We start from the raw sequence: 13177 nt of genomic DNA, 5'->3' as shown, positions 1-13177 counted from the left end.
TCGCCAACCTTCCTCCCCTCGCTCATTTTTTTACATTCGCCGCGACGAGAATCGACCCCTGCAGTTTCCCGCTCGTGACAACTCACCGCTCCGAGACGCTCCTGTACCAACCCGCAGCTCCAGCCGTTCACCTTCTCCGCACGATCGTCGTTCCCGGTCCCCTCTGCCCCGCTGCTATTCATCGCCGAGCCCCTCTGGCCGCTCTTCTCAGGAAAACTGAGCAATGCAGCTCCCGGAGGTGACGCTGCATTTGACCCACGACCTGAAAAGCCTCTTTTAACCTTGGCCACGCACGAGAACTATCTTGCCGTAGAAGTGGATGGCCTACCCTTTACTGCCCTTTTCGACATCGGTGCACATATTTGTATCATGAGCGCTGATCTCCGTGAACGCTTACACAAAGTTCTAACACCTCCAAAGTCCCGCACTCTGCGTGTCGCTGACGGCGGAACTCCGTCCATGCTTGGAATGGGCACCGCACGCGTGAGCGTCGCTGGCCGCCACACGTCCGTGTTGTTTCATGTTCTTCGCCACTGCCATCATGACGTAATCCTTGGACTCGATTTTTTGACTGACCACTCCGCTGTAATTGACTGCTCGGCCGGTTTCGTTGAACTTGACTTCCCCGCTTCACTAGACGCTCCTGACGTAGTCCAGAGCCAGCTCTCTTGTGCCGAGTTTATTTGTTTGCCGCCCCAAGCACTCACCTGTATTGTCGCTGTACCTTGCCCCAATGTACCGGATGGTGACTATGTGGTTACTCCGTCTACCAGTGTCCTTTTGTCGCACAACATTTCGTTTCCCCACACTGTTGTGACTGTTGCGACCAACCATACTTGCATGCCCGTTTTGAACTTCGCACTCTGTCTTCAAGTTCTTCCCCAAGGCATAGTTTTGGCCACCCTGTCACCATCAGATGAGTGCCAGATTTCATCACTGTCACCTGGTCCTACGTCAGCAATTTTGTCCGCCGACGCGCCCACTTCTCCGTCGGTACAGAGCGCTATCACAAAGATGATTGCCCCGGACCTTCTGCCCTCCCAAGTAGACGACCTCCGTTATTTGCTCGTCACATAAACCGACGTCTTCGACTTTGACGGCCGTTCCTTAGGTCAAACCTCTCTCGTCAAACATCGCATACATGCTGGCGATGCGCCTCCGATTCACCGGCGACCTTATCGCGTGTCACCATCCGAGCGCCAAGTTATTCAACAAGAGGTTGAAAAGATGCTTTCAAAAGGCATTATTGAGCCGTCCGCGAGTCCATGGGCTTCTCCTGTTGTCTTAGTTAAAAAGAAAGAGAACAGTTGGCGATTTTGCGTTGATTATCGGCATCTCAATAAGATCCCCAAAAAGGATGTATATCCTCTTCCACGAATTGATGACGCTCTGGATTGCCTTCACGGCGCGACCTATTTTTCATCCATCGACCTGCGCTCTGATTACTGGCAGATTGCCGTGGACGACAGAACCGTGAAAAGGCAGCATTTGTTACAGCGGATGGCCTCTATCAGTTCAAAATTATGCCATTTGGCTTCTGCAATGCCCCGGCCACATTCGAGCGAATGATGGACACGCTGTTGCACAGGTTTAAATGGTCTATCTGCCTGTGCTACCTGGACGACGGGATCGTGTTCTCCCCGACATTTGCCACACACCTCACACGTCTTTAATCCATCCTGTCAGTGTTTCGTGTGGCTGGGCTACAACTTAATTCTCCGAAATGCCACTTCGGTCGCCGCCAAATTACCATCCTCGGGCATCTCGTCGATTCAACTGGCGTCCGTCCCGACCCCGCCAAGGTTCGTACTGTCATCGAGTTCCCTGTACCAGCTTGTGCCAATGATGTTTGGAGCTTTGTGGGCTTGTGCTCGTATTTCCGACGACTTGTCAGAAATTTTGCAGGCATATCCTGTCCACTAACAGATCTTCTCAGGAAAGACGCTCCGTTTTCATGGGGTTTCGCTCAAGCCACAGCCTTTTGCATGCCTGCATGTATGTAATGAATATGGCGCTATGATATGCATGTCATTACATGTTATTAAACACACGCATGGACGAATTGGCACGCATATCTACATATATATTCAATTAAGTAAATACATGTCACGTCATTCAAGTCAATGTTAGGGCCTTAAGTGGCTCATGGGTTGAAAAATTCGTTGTCCGGCGTTATCGGAAAATAGACTGACCGGCGCTGTGGCACCAAAGTTCAATGGCACCAACCTGATGGTGCAACTATTGGTGGGAGTTGAACCCACGACCTTTGGTGTTAATAAAGGCAAATTTAATTAAGGCACTCGAACCCATGACCTTTGGTGGGAGTCGCACCCACAGCTTTTTATGTTAATGAAGGCGAAGTTAATTACCGCACAGTTAATAAGATAGAGGTAATTAACGCACCCGAACCCACCTCCTTTGGTGGGACAAAAATTCAATGGCACCGAAATTGGTGGTGCCAGCATTGATGGTTGAACCCATGACCTTTCGTGTTAATTAGGGCGAAGTTAATTAAGGCGCTTGGATTAAATTAGGGCGAAGTTAACTACGGCACAATTATTTAAGGTAGAGTTAAGGCACTCGAACCCAGGACCATTGGTGGGAGAAAACAAGTAATGGGAAGTAACAACGCATTCGTATGAGAATGTCAAGTAATCTAATTACTTGGCATCGTCTTCACCCTCTTTAGCGTATGCTAAAGTGACTCAACTTTTTGTCATGTCATCTGAATTATTACATTCATGGCATTCCATGTTATACATGTCAGGTCCAGTTTCATTAACAAAATATGTAACAAGACGGCAAAAAATTAGGTAGAGTGATGAAATTAGAAAATTTGCCGTCGCAAGTTGAAAACAGCTAGCGCAAGACAGGATAAATTGGAGATCACTGGTAGAGGCCTTAGTCCTGCACTGGAAATAAAAATAGGCGGCGGCGGCTGCTGCTTCTGACGTGCATGTCATGACGTTATTGCCATGAAAGACATATGTGAGAAGACGTGATGCCGTCTTGGTCGTTCCTTTAACTGGATATGTATAAGGATAAGGGGCCCATAGGTGGTTGCATGACATGACATGAATGACATGGAATGCTCATGCATGTCTTGTCATTCATGGCGAAAGAACTTGTCATGTAATTCATGTCATGACATTTCTGTGATGTCGTGTCGTTCATGTCAGTTGAGGCATGCATGACGAGTCACTCTTTATATAAAAGTGTTTCACGCGACTTGAATCACAGGCGCATCTACCGGCTGGGCAGGGGTGCACTTGACCACCCGGTAAATACACCTATGGTTCAAGTTACGTGGACCACGTATATGGAGTTAAAGAAAGAACCATGACGGCATCACGTCATTCATAGCATGAAAATCATGACGTACACGTCATGGCATCACGGCATCATGACGTATGAGGCTAGATAGATAGATAGATAGATAGATAGATAGATAGATAGATAGATAGATAGATAGATAGATAGATAGATAGATAGATAGATAGATAGATAGATAGATAGATAGATATCTTAAGTTGGCAAAGAATGCTTCGCAAAAAATTATTAGCAAGTCTTACAAGAGGGATGCAGAAATCGCCCCATCATCCCTTGTGATGTTACACTCTGCCCAAGCGCTCCCTCCGATCTCACGAACCTCCTCCTCCTCTGTGAACTTCGAGCATACGAAGTATCAAGTGGCGTCTAGCCCTCCCACTTCTCAGGTATTACGTCGCTAAACAACTCCGCGTCGGCGCGGACGCTCCAACGCGGGCAAGCGCGTCTGCGTCGGGAAAGCGGCCTCCCTGCTAGCGTTGACAGTGCTAGTTTGGGAGACGGTGCATCGCTGCGCTCAACGTTCTTAAAACTTTATTATTTCGTATTGGCATGGGTCCGAGTTCAAGTCACAACAACTGCTGTATTCTGGGATGCAAGAGTATTTACGGCAACTAGGAGGGGACAAGGTTTTACAGCTTGCCAACGCGGCATTCGGAGAGGAAGCACCGCGAAGCTGTGGTACAACTGGTGCGCAAGAAAAAGTAAGTGCAGCCGTTATTCAATTTTTGAAACTAATCTTTCTGACTGCGCATCAAGTTGCTCGGGGAAAGCTGTCAGTGCGTTTATCATTGGGATACTTTTTTATGCAAGCGGCATAGCCAACCACACAATTACTTGCACTGTTCGAGGGCCATAGTGATGCCTACGACTATTTACTATGTTTCATTTTTGTGTGTGCGTGTGGGTGTGTGTTGTGTGGGGGGGGGGGGGGGGGGCGTGTTTCTGTGAAGTTTTTTTTTTTTGCGTAGCCAAGAGGTGTAAAGGTGGATGTCGACAAAGAATTGATAAAGATGGCAGTAAGTATTTATCGGCAGCGCGCAATTCAGTCAAATTTCGCATACTATTTACAACCCGTCTATTTTTACGGAGGTCTACAAGAAGGTCTACGTGACTGGTATGAATGGTATGAAATGTAATGTGAGGTACGCATCCGCTGTTTGAATTTATAATGTAGAATGGGAGCATATAACGACTGTTTAGAAGGAAGAAAATTACTTCCGAGAGTGTTGCATGGATGATAGTGTCATGGACTTAGACGGCACGCTTATGCGTGTTAGAGGAATGTGGCGGCCTGTAACATCGACGCCAGTCATCGACACAACCTCTTTTACGCCGTGGACATGGCCTGCTTAGCAGAAAAGTTGCCTTTTGTTATATTACCAACTCAGAAAAAAGTTCAGTGCCATGCACAGTCTGAAACCCAGCCGTTCTAAACAGCGAAGCACCGCTCGCGGTCACCATCACTTTGGTTTGCCGCCGTCCTACCGTAGCCGTGACGCAGAGAGTCCTGCTTGACATCTTGCCAATGCAGGGTGTATGTACTGCCACGTAGCCACACCTATTCTTATACACCAGTGCTTAATAAACTCAGATAAATACAGTTGAACAAAGTTCCAATGTTTGATCGTCCAATAAACAAGACATAACGAAACAGCAAGCATCAGCGATTTCTCCCGGCGCTTAACTCGCCCATTTAGTGCGACAGCAGTCGATCCCACGACTCCCCGCAACGTAACCAAATTTATGCAAAATTGCTCCTCTTAAATTAGGCCCATTACTCACAGGTGGCCCTGATCATGAGAACGGAATTTACCGAAGGATAAAAATTGGTCGCTGCGCTTAGCAGAAGATGCAGTCCTTCTTCGTCATTCCATCGTAATCATGCTGCCGTCATTCAATCGCGATTGTGACGTGGTATTTATGCCATCGTCGTCACTGCGTCGTCGTCATACTGACGTCATCATGCCATCGTCGTGAGGCCGTCGTGGTCGTGCCATCATCGTCATACACTCGTCGTCATCTAATGCCATCATGCCGTCTCTTTGGCACGCTGTCGTCATTAAACCATTTGCATAACTTTGTTCTCGTCATTTCAATGTTGTGATGCCGCCGTCCTCACGCTGTTGCCATTATGCCTTCTCGATCATTTTATAACGATCCCATTGTCATCAAACCGTCGTCGTCACGCTGTAGTCATTGTACCCCCACCACCATTTTAGAATCGTAATGCCATTGTCGTCATTACGGCAACGTCATACTGCTTGCGGCTGTGCCAGCATTCTCGTAGAAAACCGGCGAGCACTGGAGCATGAATGGAGCCTAATAGTTTAAACGATGACGCTATAAAACCTCTCTTACATTGAGAGAGAGAGAGAGAGAAATATTTATTGAGAGCAAACGCGGAGAGGTTGGCCGGAAGAACGTGTCTCTGGCCTGCTACTAGACTCCGAGGTAAAGAGGAAGGGAAAAAAAGTCACCGACGATTACGATACTCCCTAACGCAAAATTTGAGCGCAGCTCTTTAGGTGTTTCGAATTCCAACGATTGCGTCGGTCATTGCTCAGAAAGACAGCATAAACACGGAAACGCGTTATCTAGCGGCGGCGGCGCAGGCGAGGAAGCGCATACGCATTGGGTCCGAAGCCCACGCCGGCGCTGTTTTTATATATGGTAAGGGGGGACGCGGTCGCCGCATACCTTCGTAATAACGTAATCTGCGACCAGGTGACTGCGCACGCTACTCTGGCGCAGTCACCTGCGGCTCGCCGCCGTGAGCACGTTTCGTGCGGCGCTCCGCTTTCCTACTCACCGTTTCGCCGTACGTTCCTCCTCCGCTTCCCTATTCATGCTTCCACTGCACCCTGCTCCTCCGCTTCCCTCCTCGCGCTCTCTTCACTATCGCCGCCTTTCATCCTCTAGTGCGCTCCGATCGCTCGTTTTGCCAGTTACGCCGACGCTCAACGTAGGAACGGGCGCTTAAGGGTTGAGTGAAACAACTTGATTTAGACCAGCGGATTGAGGCCTGGGCCTAGGCCGCGCCAGGGGCGGTAGAGAGACCCTGTCTCCCGGCCGCCTCTCGAGCTCGCTGGATGGCCCACAGTTGATGATGATAAGTGGTTCTTGAGGGAAAGGGAAAGGTTGGCGCTATCTTCTGCAGCCCTTGAGGGAGCACGGCTCAGCGCCAATAGTTGATCTTGCAGATCTGAGCTCGTCAGCGCGGCTAAGAGTTCCGCTTTTACATTATGGCTGAACTCATCTCGCGATGACTCTCAATGGCAATGCGATTAGCATTCGATCAATGTAGCCACACACCGTATTTCTTAAGTCACAACACCATAGAGGTTTGGGCTAGTCGGTACATAGTCGATAAGGGAACAGCGCAAAAAAAAAATACGACAAGAAAGAATTCACTCGTCAGTCAGCCCTGGTGTGTGTCTCCTTTCTTGTCTTCTGTTCGTGCTTTTTTTTGCGCTGTTCCCCTATCTTAAGTCACATTTATTTAACACTTGTAGAGGGCATCTGATACTTCTATTGCTTCGTCTATATGAGAAATACTCCGGTATTTCTTACATTTTATAGTCTTCAAGCGAAGCTTGTTATAAGGCACTGGTTTCGATGGCGTCCGTGTACGCAAAAAACTATCATCATCAGCACTGGCTCGAGCGTCTTCTACCGCAGCTCGCTCGTTGGCGCCTCTTGGTTTGCGCTCGTGCTGGTGCTCAGTACGCACTCGTGGCACTGCTCCCGCGTTCGTCGTCTGCTCCCACAGCGAGGCGTTGCCGCTAACCATTCGAGCGTAGAATTTCACTTCTCTTCTGTCGTCGTAATGGGGAGGCCGTGTTTACAGGGGTATGAGCCATTGCTTAAGGGGGTATGAGCTATTCATTGTCTTACGTAATGGACAGATTTAATTTTGAAGGTATTTAATTTCGAACAATCGCAAGCGGCAATGGTGGGCGAATGCTGCTATCCATGCCACCGAGCAAACTCGAGACATTGCACGCAAGCGACAACGGCGGAGGTACCGTCAGTGACGTCGTTCTCTCCGTCGCAGCCGTAGCATCACGGTTAGTTTAGTTGCACCCAGGACATGGTTCGCTTACCCCTATTTCTGGTAGGGGAAGGGTTGGTTAGTTTTTGTTTAGATAAAATTTACAATTGAGGCACGGTGTCCACAATATAGAATGGACGCGACATGCTCTTGCCAGTACTGTCAAGTGGTCGTCAAGAAAAACAAACAGACATTAAGCTTCATGTGATTTGACGCCCTCGCTTAGCCAATGTGCCTTGATTTTGTTTCAGTGTGCTGAGTTCTGCTACAAATGACCACTTTGTTGCAGGCACTACCATGCATGACGGGACGTTCGACGGGCCGCGATCCTGCAGCAATGTAAAAAACTGTTTGTTTCTATTCTCATAGCGCATGCAGCGAGTAAGTAGATTGTGAATTTATTTCAAACCTGCGGTTCGATTATTTTATGCACAATCGGTTCATTACTGATTGAACAATAAATTGATATGTAAGTGCTGTCTACTTCGGCTGACTCATTAGAAAATGCTTTAGAAATGCCTTAGAAATCATCATTCGGCCACACTGCTTTCTAGCAATGAAGCGCCGAGCACCTTCGAAATAAATTTGTGTAAATTTGAAACATTTCAACACCGCACATCAATCTTAAAGAAGCTGAGAGTTGAGTACTTTGAGCACAGCTTGGCACCAGGCTGTCGTTGTTAGATGCAAGATTTTTACATTCACCAAAAATAGCACTCCATCACCGCTTGCTTATGTTCTATTTCTCCTTGACAACACTTTTTGTTCCGACAATTTTCTTCATCCTTTCGTAATAACAGTTCGTTTTTTCCCCGCTTCGGTACCTTGGCGCCTTGCGCACCTCGCTCAGCTGTTTTGTTATTTTTGCGTCGGTTGCACCATATTCGCTCCTTGGAGCATTACAGGGGAATGGTTGACACACGGAAGCGGTAAAGTAGTGGAAATCAAAATCACACCCACTAAACAATCACATAAAGCCATAGACAATGACATAAAGAAAGCATACAGGGGATTTCCTTGTCTCTAAGTGAAGTGTAGAATTGATATATAAATAAAAATGAAAGTCGATGAAAAGACAACTGCCCGCAGGTGCAATACGAACTCTCGTCGTTTTCACGAGAACGAACTGAACTGTCCGCCCGCCGTTGACGGTGAGCTGCGGCTTGTATGCACTGCCCTCATGCACAGCGGTCTGCTGAGCACGACGTTGCTTGGTTGCAGCCACGCGCCTAGCTCTACGATTCGCTTCTTGAGCAGCTGTTCTTACCTTGCGAAGAGGCGCCATAACATGAGGGTAACAGCAGGTATCGAGACTACGCAGCGCACATGTCACGCCCCTTGACACGTGGCATGACACGATGCAACTGCTACATGTCCTGACGCCTGGTGTAATACAATGTAGCTGCAATGCAGTTTGCCCGTATTGACGCTGCGCGGCGTGCATCTCACACCACGTGACAAGTAGCACGATACGATGCTGCCGCTGCTGATGATGATGATTTAGTGGCATCCCCTTTGAAACGGGGCGGTAGCAAATAGTCAGCTAGCATGTTTTTAATTCTAGAACTTTTGTATACATCTCCTTAATCTTCTTTTTCTTGCTTAAATATTTTCTGTCTACCTTGTACCGCTATCTATGCAACTACTGCACGGCCTGCCACCTGGTGCAATAATATGCAACTGCAATGCAAATTGTGCACGTATAGACGTTGCGCGGCGCGCATCACACATCGCGGAAGTTAACCAAAGATCAGTAGGCCGGTTGGCTTTGGAAGCCCACGGTAAAACCACAAATGAAGCAGTGCAAGATGACAGGGTTTGAGCGTCTTTTGCAGTCAGCGAAGCACAGAGAAAAATTATTTTTGAAGAAAGGCTCAGGAACATAAATGAAAATAAATTGGCGGCTAAAGTGCACAAGTGTGTGTACCTTAAAAGCGTGGAGACAGAATAGAGGAAGAGGTCAAGAATATTGGCAACCAAGTAGAAGATAGTTCAAACTGTGAATAGACAAACAGGAGTCATCAGAAAAAAAGTGAGAGAAATAGAGAGTGAATTGGATGCAAAAAATGGAAACAAAAAGGACCGTGAATATTTACAATGAGAAGAAATAAATTAGAAGGGGAAAGTCTGTACGATAACACAAATAGCGTCGTGCTATTTGAGGCTCGAGTCGGTTGCCTAAGGGCCAACACACACGGAAGCAAGTATTTGCAACAAGATAAGGCATATGTATGCTGCAGCAAAAATCCGGAGACCACTCAGTACATAAAAATGGAATGCAAAGGGATTCACCCAGTGAGTTGAGTTCTGTGCACAAGTAACGTATACTTTCCAGAAGCGCGTGGGTTTAAAGTGGACGGAAGCATCAAACGGTCAGCAGCCGATATAAGTAAGAGACGCTCAGAGTATTGGTGGAAAAAGAGCATGGAAGAGATTGATACGACCTGATTTGATCTCTTACAGTCATAGGTAGCTATGAGGTATGAGCTATGAGGCTGCAAGGTAGATATTCAGGGAAAAAAAAGAATAATGAACTGTAAACAAGAATGCTAGATAAAAAAAAAACATGTATAGCATACCCGATTAAACCAAGCAGGTGAGGTGGCTATTTGTCGCCGCCCCGTTTCAAAAGGGATGCTATTAAATCATCATCCTCATCGTGACTCCTCGCGCGCTAGGACGCGAGTATAGGGCATGTTTCCGCAGGAGCTATAGCAAGCGCAGGCGTGGCGCGGTGGTAGAGTAGTTGACTCCCCCGCAGAGTGCCCGGGTTCAACCCCGGCGGGAACTGGGTAATCATTCTCTCATTCCTGGCGATAGCTGCGGAAGCCGCCGGCGGCGGACAACATCGCCAACCGAAACGGCTCTTGGAATGAGCCCATACCAGCTTACGATGTAAAAACAAATAGCAAGAAACAACAGTCATGGCACCAGTCATTACCGTCACAGGAACCGTCCACTTACATAAAGAAGATGCGTAAGCGCACGGTAACGCTTTTGTGGACACCGGGTCCACTGTGGGACTGCTGTGGCGGTCTATAGTTGCTGTATGTGCATTTGAAAGGCCACCTGACGACACCCAGGATTCGTTGACGAAGATGCATGTCACGGCAGCTGGCGTAGCTGCTCAATCCGGTCTAAGAAACTCATCCAGCTACGCTGCCAATGTTTCCACTGGACAGCACTGGGCATTGCAAGGCAACAGTGATAGCACCACCTCGACTCTTAGGCCCGGATTCAGAAATGCTCCTAACCTTAGACCGTTTCCCTACCTTACGCAAGGAGTCCTTCATGCTACCTAAACGTTAGGCACCCTCATAAGGCCATCGTGAATTCTAAAAGCTTCCTTTTACCTTCCCTGCGGAAGGAGCGCCTCACTAAAGTCCCTAGATATTTTTTTTTTGCTTAATATCTAGGGACATTACGCCTCACCAAAGGAAGTGGAACGTTACAAGCTTCTGGTTTTGAGATTACTTACGAAAATATGAAAAATATTTCTAATGAATTGCCAAAGTAAACTTCCGGCGTTGTTAGAATTGCATTTCTATTTCTATATAAGGGCATCAATACAATTTCTTTCGTCAATGACGTAAAAATAGCTCAAAAATGATGCACATGGCAGGAAAGCAAGCTCAGCCTAGCAACTTTGGCAGCTTCTGACAGTTCGGTTGGTCAGGCGTCGCTTTCTTTTTCTTTTTGGCCTGCGTTTTGTTTCGTGCGTGTGTGTGTGTGTGTATTTGCCATGCCGGGCAAAACTTATTTCACGGAGGAAGAAAAATTGGCTGTGGCTTGACTCAGTTATGCCTGGGTGTGCGTAGCTAGAGGTACGGTTAATCTTATTGTTTAGCTTGGTTCTCTCTACGGTTACGTCTTTTTCATTTAGCTTCGTACGTCTGAATGTTTAGGTTTGGTTGTTACCTCTCGTTAAGTTATGGTTATATTAAAGACTAGACATTATTAAATGGTAACGTATTTATTGTGAAAGTCTTCATCTTGTTGTTTCTCAATTGCCACAAAGACGGCCTGATGGTCGGTGAGGCGGGAGGATAAGGGGTTGTCGTCCAGTGACTTGAACACGTTTCGGGTGCTATCCTCATCTGAATCCACTCGCCTGGCCACTTCGTACTTACGACGCTTCTCGAGGCGTGCGGCTCGTTCTTCCTCCGTCTCTTCTGCGTCGTCTACACCGGGGCTTTTAATGGGTATATAAGTACAATCTACGCACCCAGTAACCCCGGGGAATCCTCCAATGGCATAGAACCTAGTCATGACTGACCTCGCTTCACTGGCGTTTGGCAGCCGAACGTACTTGGGATACAGACGCAGGCATATCAGCTGTGTCTTATCTCAAATGCATCGGCATATAGAGGGTTGGGATACACACACAACGTCCCCTACAACAGTTTGCATGGCACCCGTTCCGTAAAAACGCAGTGCGATGAGGACCTTCAACAGAGCAGGTAGCGGCGCTCCTCTGTTGTCAGTGTTACAAAGCAGTTGCAGCTCTGTCAGTATGGTTGCAGCAGCTCGCTTGGAAAAACGATACCGGGCTACAGAAACTCCACTTCGTTGTAGTGTTCCCGTGGATGCTGCCTGTCAATCACATGCCGGACTGGAGTCAACGGCGGAGGCTTGTACACAGTCCCGTAAAGAAGTTCACTTGCACGCCGAAGAAACCTTGCATAGCTTTCGAAGCTATCGTCTTCGGATAAATATCGCAAGGCCGTCATTCTCACCGCTCGCTTTTCACAGAAAAACGTAATCACAAAAGAAATGGCACAAAGCGCAGTCTGCGGAGCCAAACTGGACGTCAATACACGGCGGCTGGCTGCTGCGGCGTTGGCTGCGCACGGCACCTATCCAAGCCGAGCGTACCGCGTGCAAAGTCCTGCGGAGAAGCATACGTTCAGGTAGAGGAGCGCGGTTAGGAAGCATTAAGGTAGCATGCCGGCTTCCTAAGCGTGAGGAAGCACCAAGGAGGCCCTAACTTAGTGCCCCTTAGTAAGGGACGTTCCAGAATTGACGCCAGGTCGCCTTACAGCGTGTAAGACGTCCTCAGTAAGGAAAGGAGCGTTTTAGAATCCGGGCCTAAGGCCCGGATTCTGAAACGCTCGCCCGAGGCCCGGATTCTAAAACGCTCCTTTCATTACTAAGGATGTCTTACACGCTGTAAGGCCACCTGGCGTCAATTCTGGAACGTCCCTTACTAAGGGGCACTAAGTTAGGGCCTCCTTGGTGTTTCCTTGCGCTTAGGGAGCCGGCATGCTACCTTCATGCTTCCTAACCGCGCTCCTCTACCTGAACGCATGCTTCTCCGCAGGACGTTGCACGCGGTACGCTCGGATTGGACAGGTGCCGTGCGCAGCCAACGCCGCAGTAGCCAGCCGCCGTGTATTGACGTGCAGTTTGGTTCCGCAGACTGCGCTTTGTGCCATTTCTTTTGCGATTCTGTTTTTCTGTGAAAAGCGAGCGCCGAGAATGACGGCCTTGCGATATTTATCCGAAGACGATAGCTTCGAAAGCTATGAAAGGTTTCTTCGACGTGCAAATGACCCTTCTTTACGGGACTGTGTACAAGCCTCCGCCGTTGACTCCAGTCCGGCATGTGATTGACAGGCAGCATCCACGGGAACACGACAACGAAGTGGAGTTTCTGTAGCCCGGTATCGTTTTTCCAAGCGAGCTGTTGCAACCACACTGACAGAGCTGCAACTGCTTTGTAACACTGACAACAGAGGAGCGCCGCTACCTGCTCTGTTGAAGGTCCTCATCGCACTGCGTTTTTACGGAACGGGT

The 13177-nt window shown here is 48.2% G+C and overlaps 1 long non-coding RNA gene across 1 annotated transcript; it reads left to right on the top strand.

Annotated features, from left to right (window-relative positions):
- The first annotated feature begins 3775 nt into the window (after positions 1-3775).
- On the top strand, positions 3776-7864 carry LOC125943718 (uncharacterized). The gene is made up of 2 exons (XR_007465854.1): positions 3776-4031; positions 7671-7864. It is a non-coding gene; the product is annotated as an uncharacterized LOC125943718 (long non-coding RNA).
- Positions 7865-13177: the final 5313 nt, after the last annotated feature.

Source organism: Dermacentor silvarum, chromosome 3, assembly GCF_013339745.2.
Source record: "Dermacentor silvarum isolate Dsil-2018 chromosome 3, BIME_Dsil_1.4, whole genome shotgun sequence".
In the NCBI taxonomy this organism is placed as follows: domain Eukaryota; kingdom Metazoa; phylum Arthropoda; class Arachnida; order Ixodida; family Ixodidae; genus Dermacentor; species Dermacentor silvarum.
The sequence above is the reverse complement of the archived record's forward strand: the minus strand, read 5'-3'. Positions and strand labels throughout refer to the sequence as shown.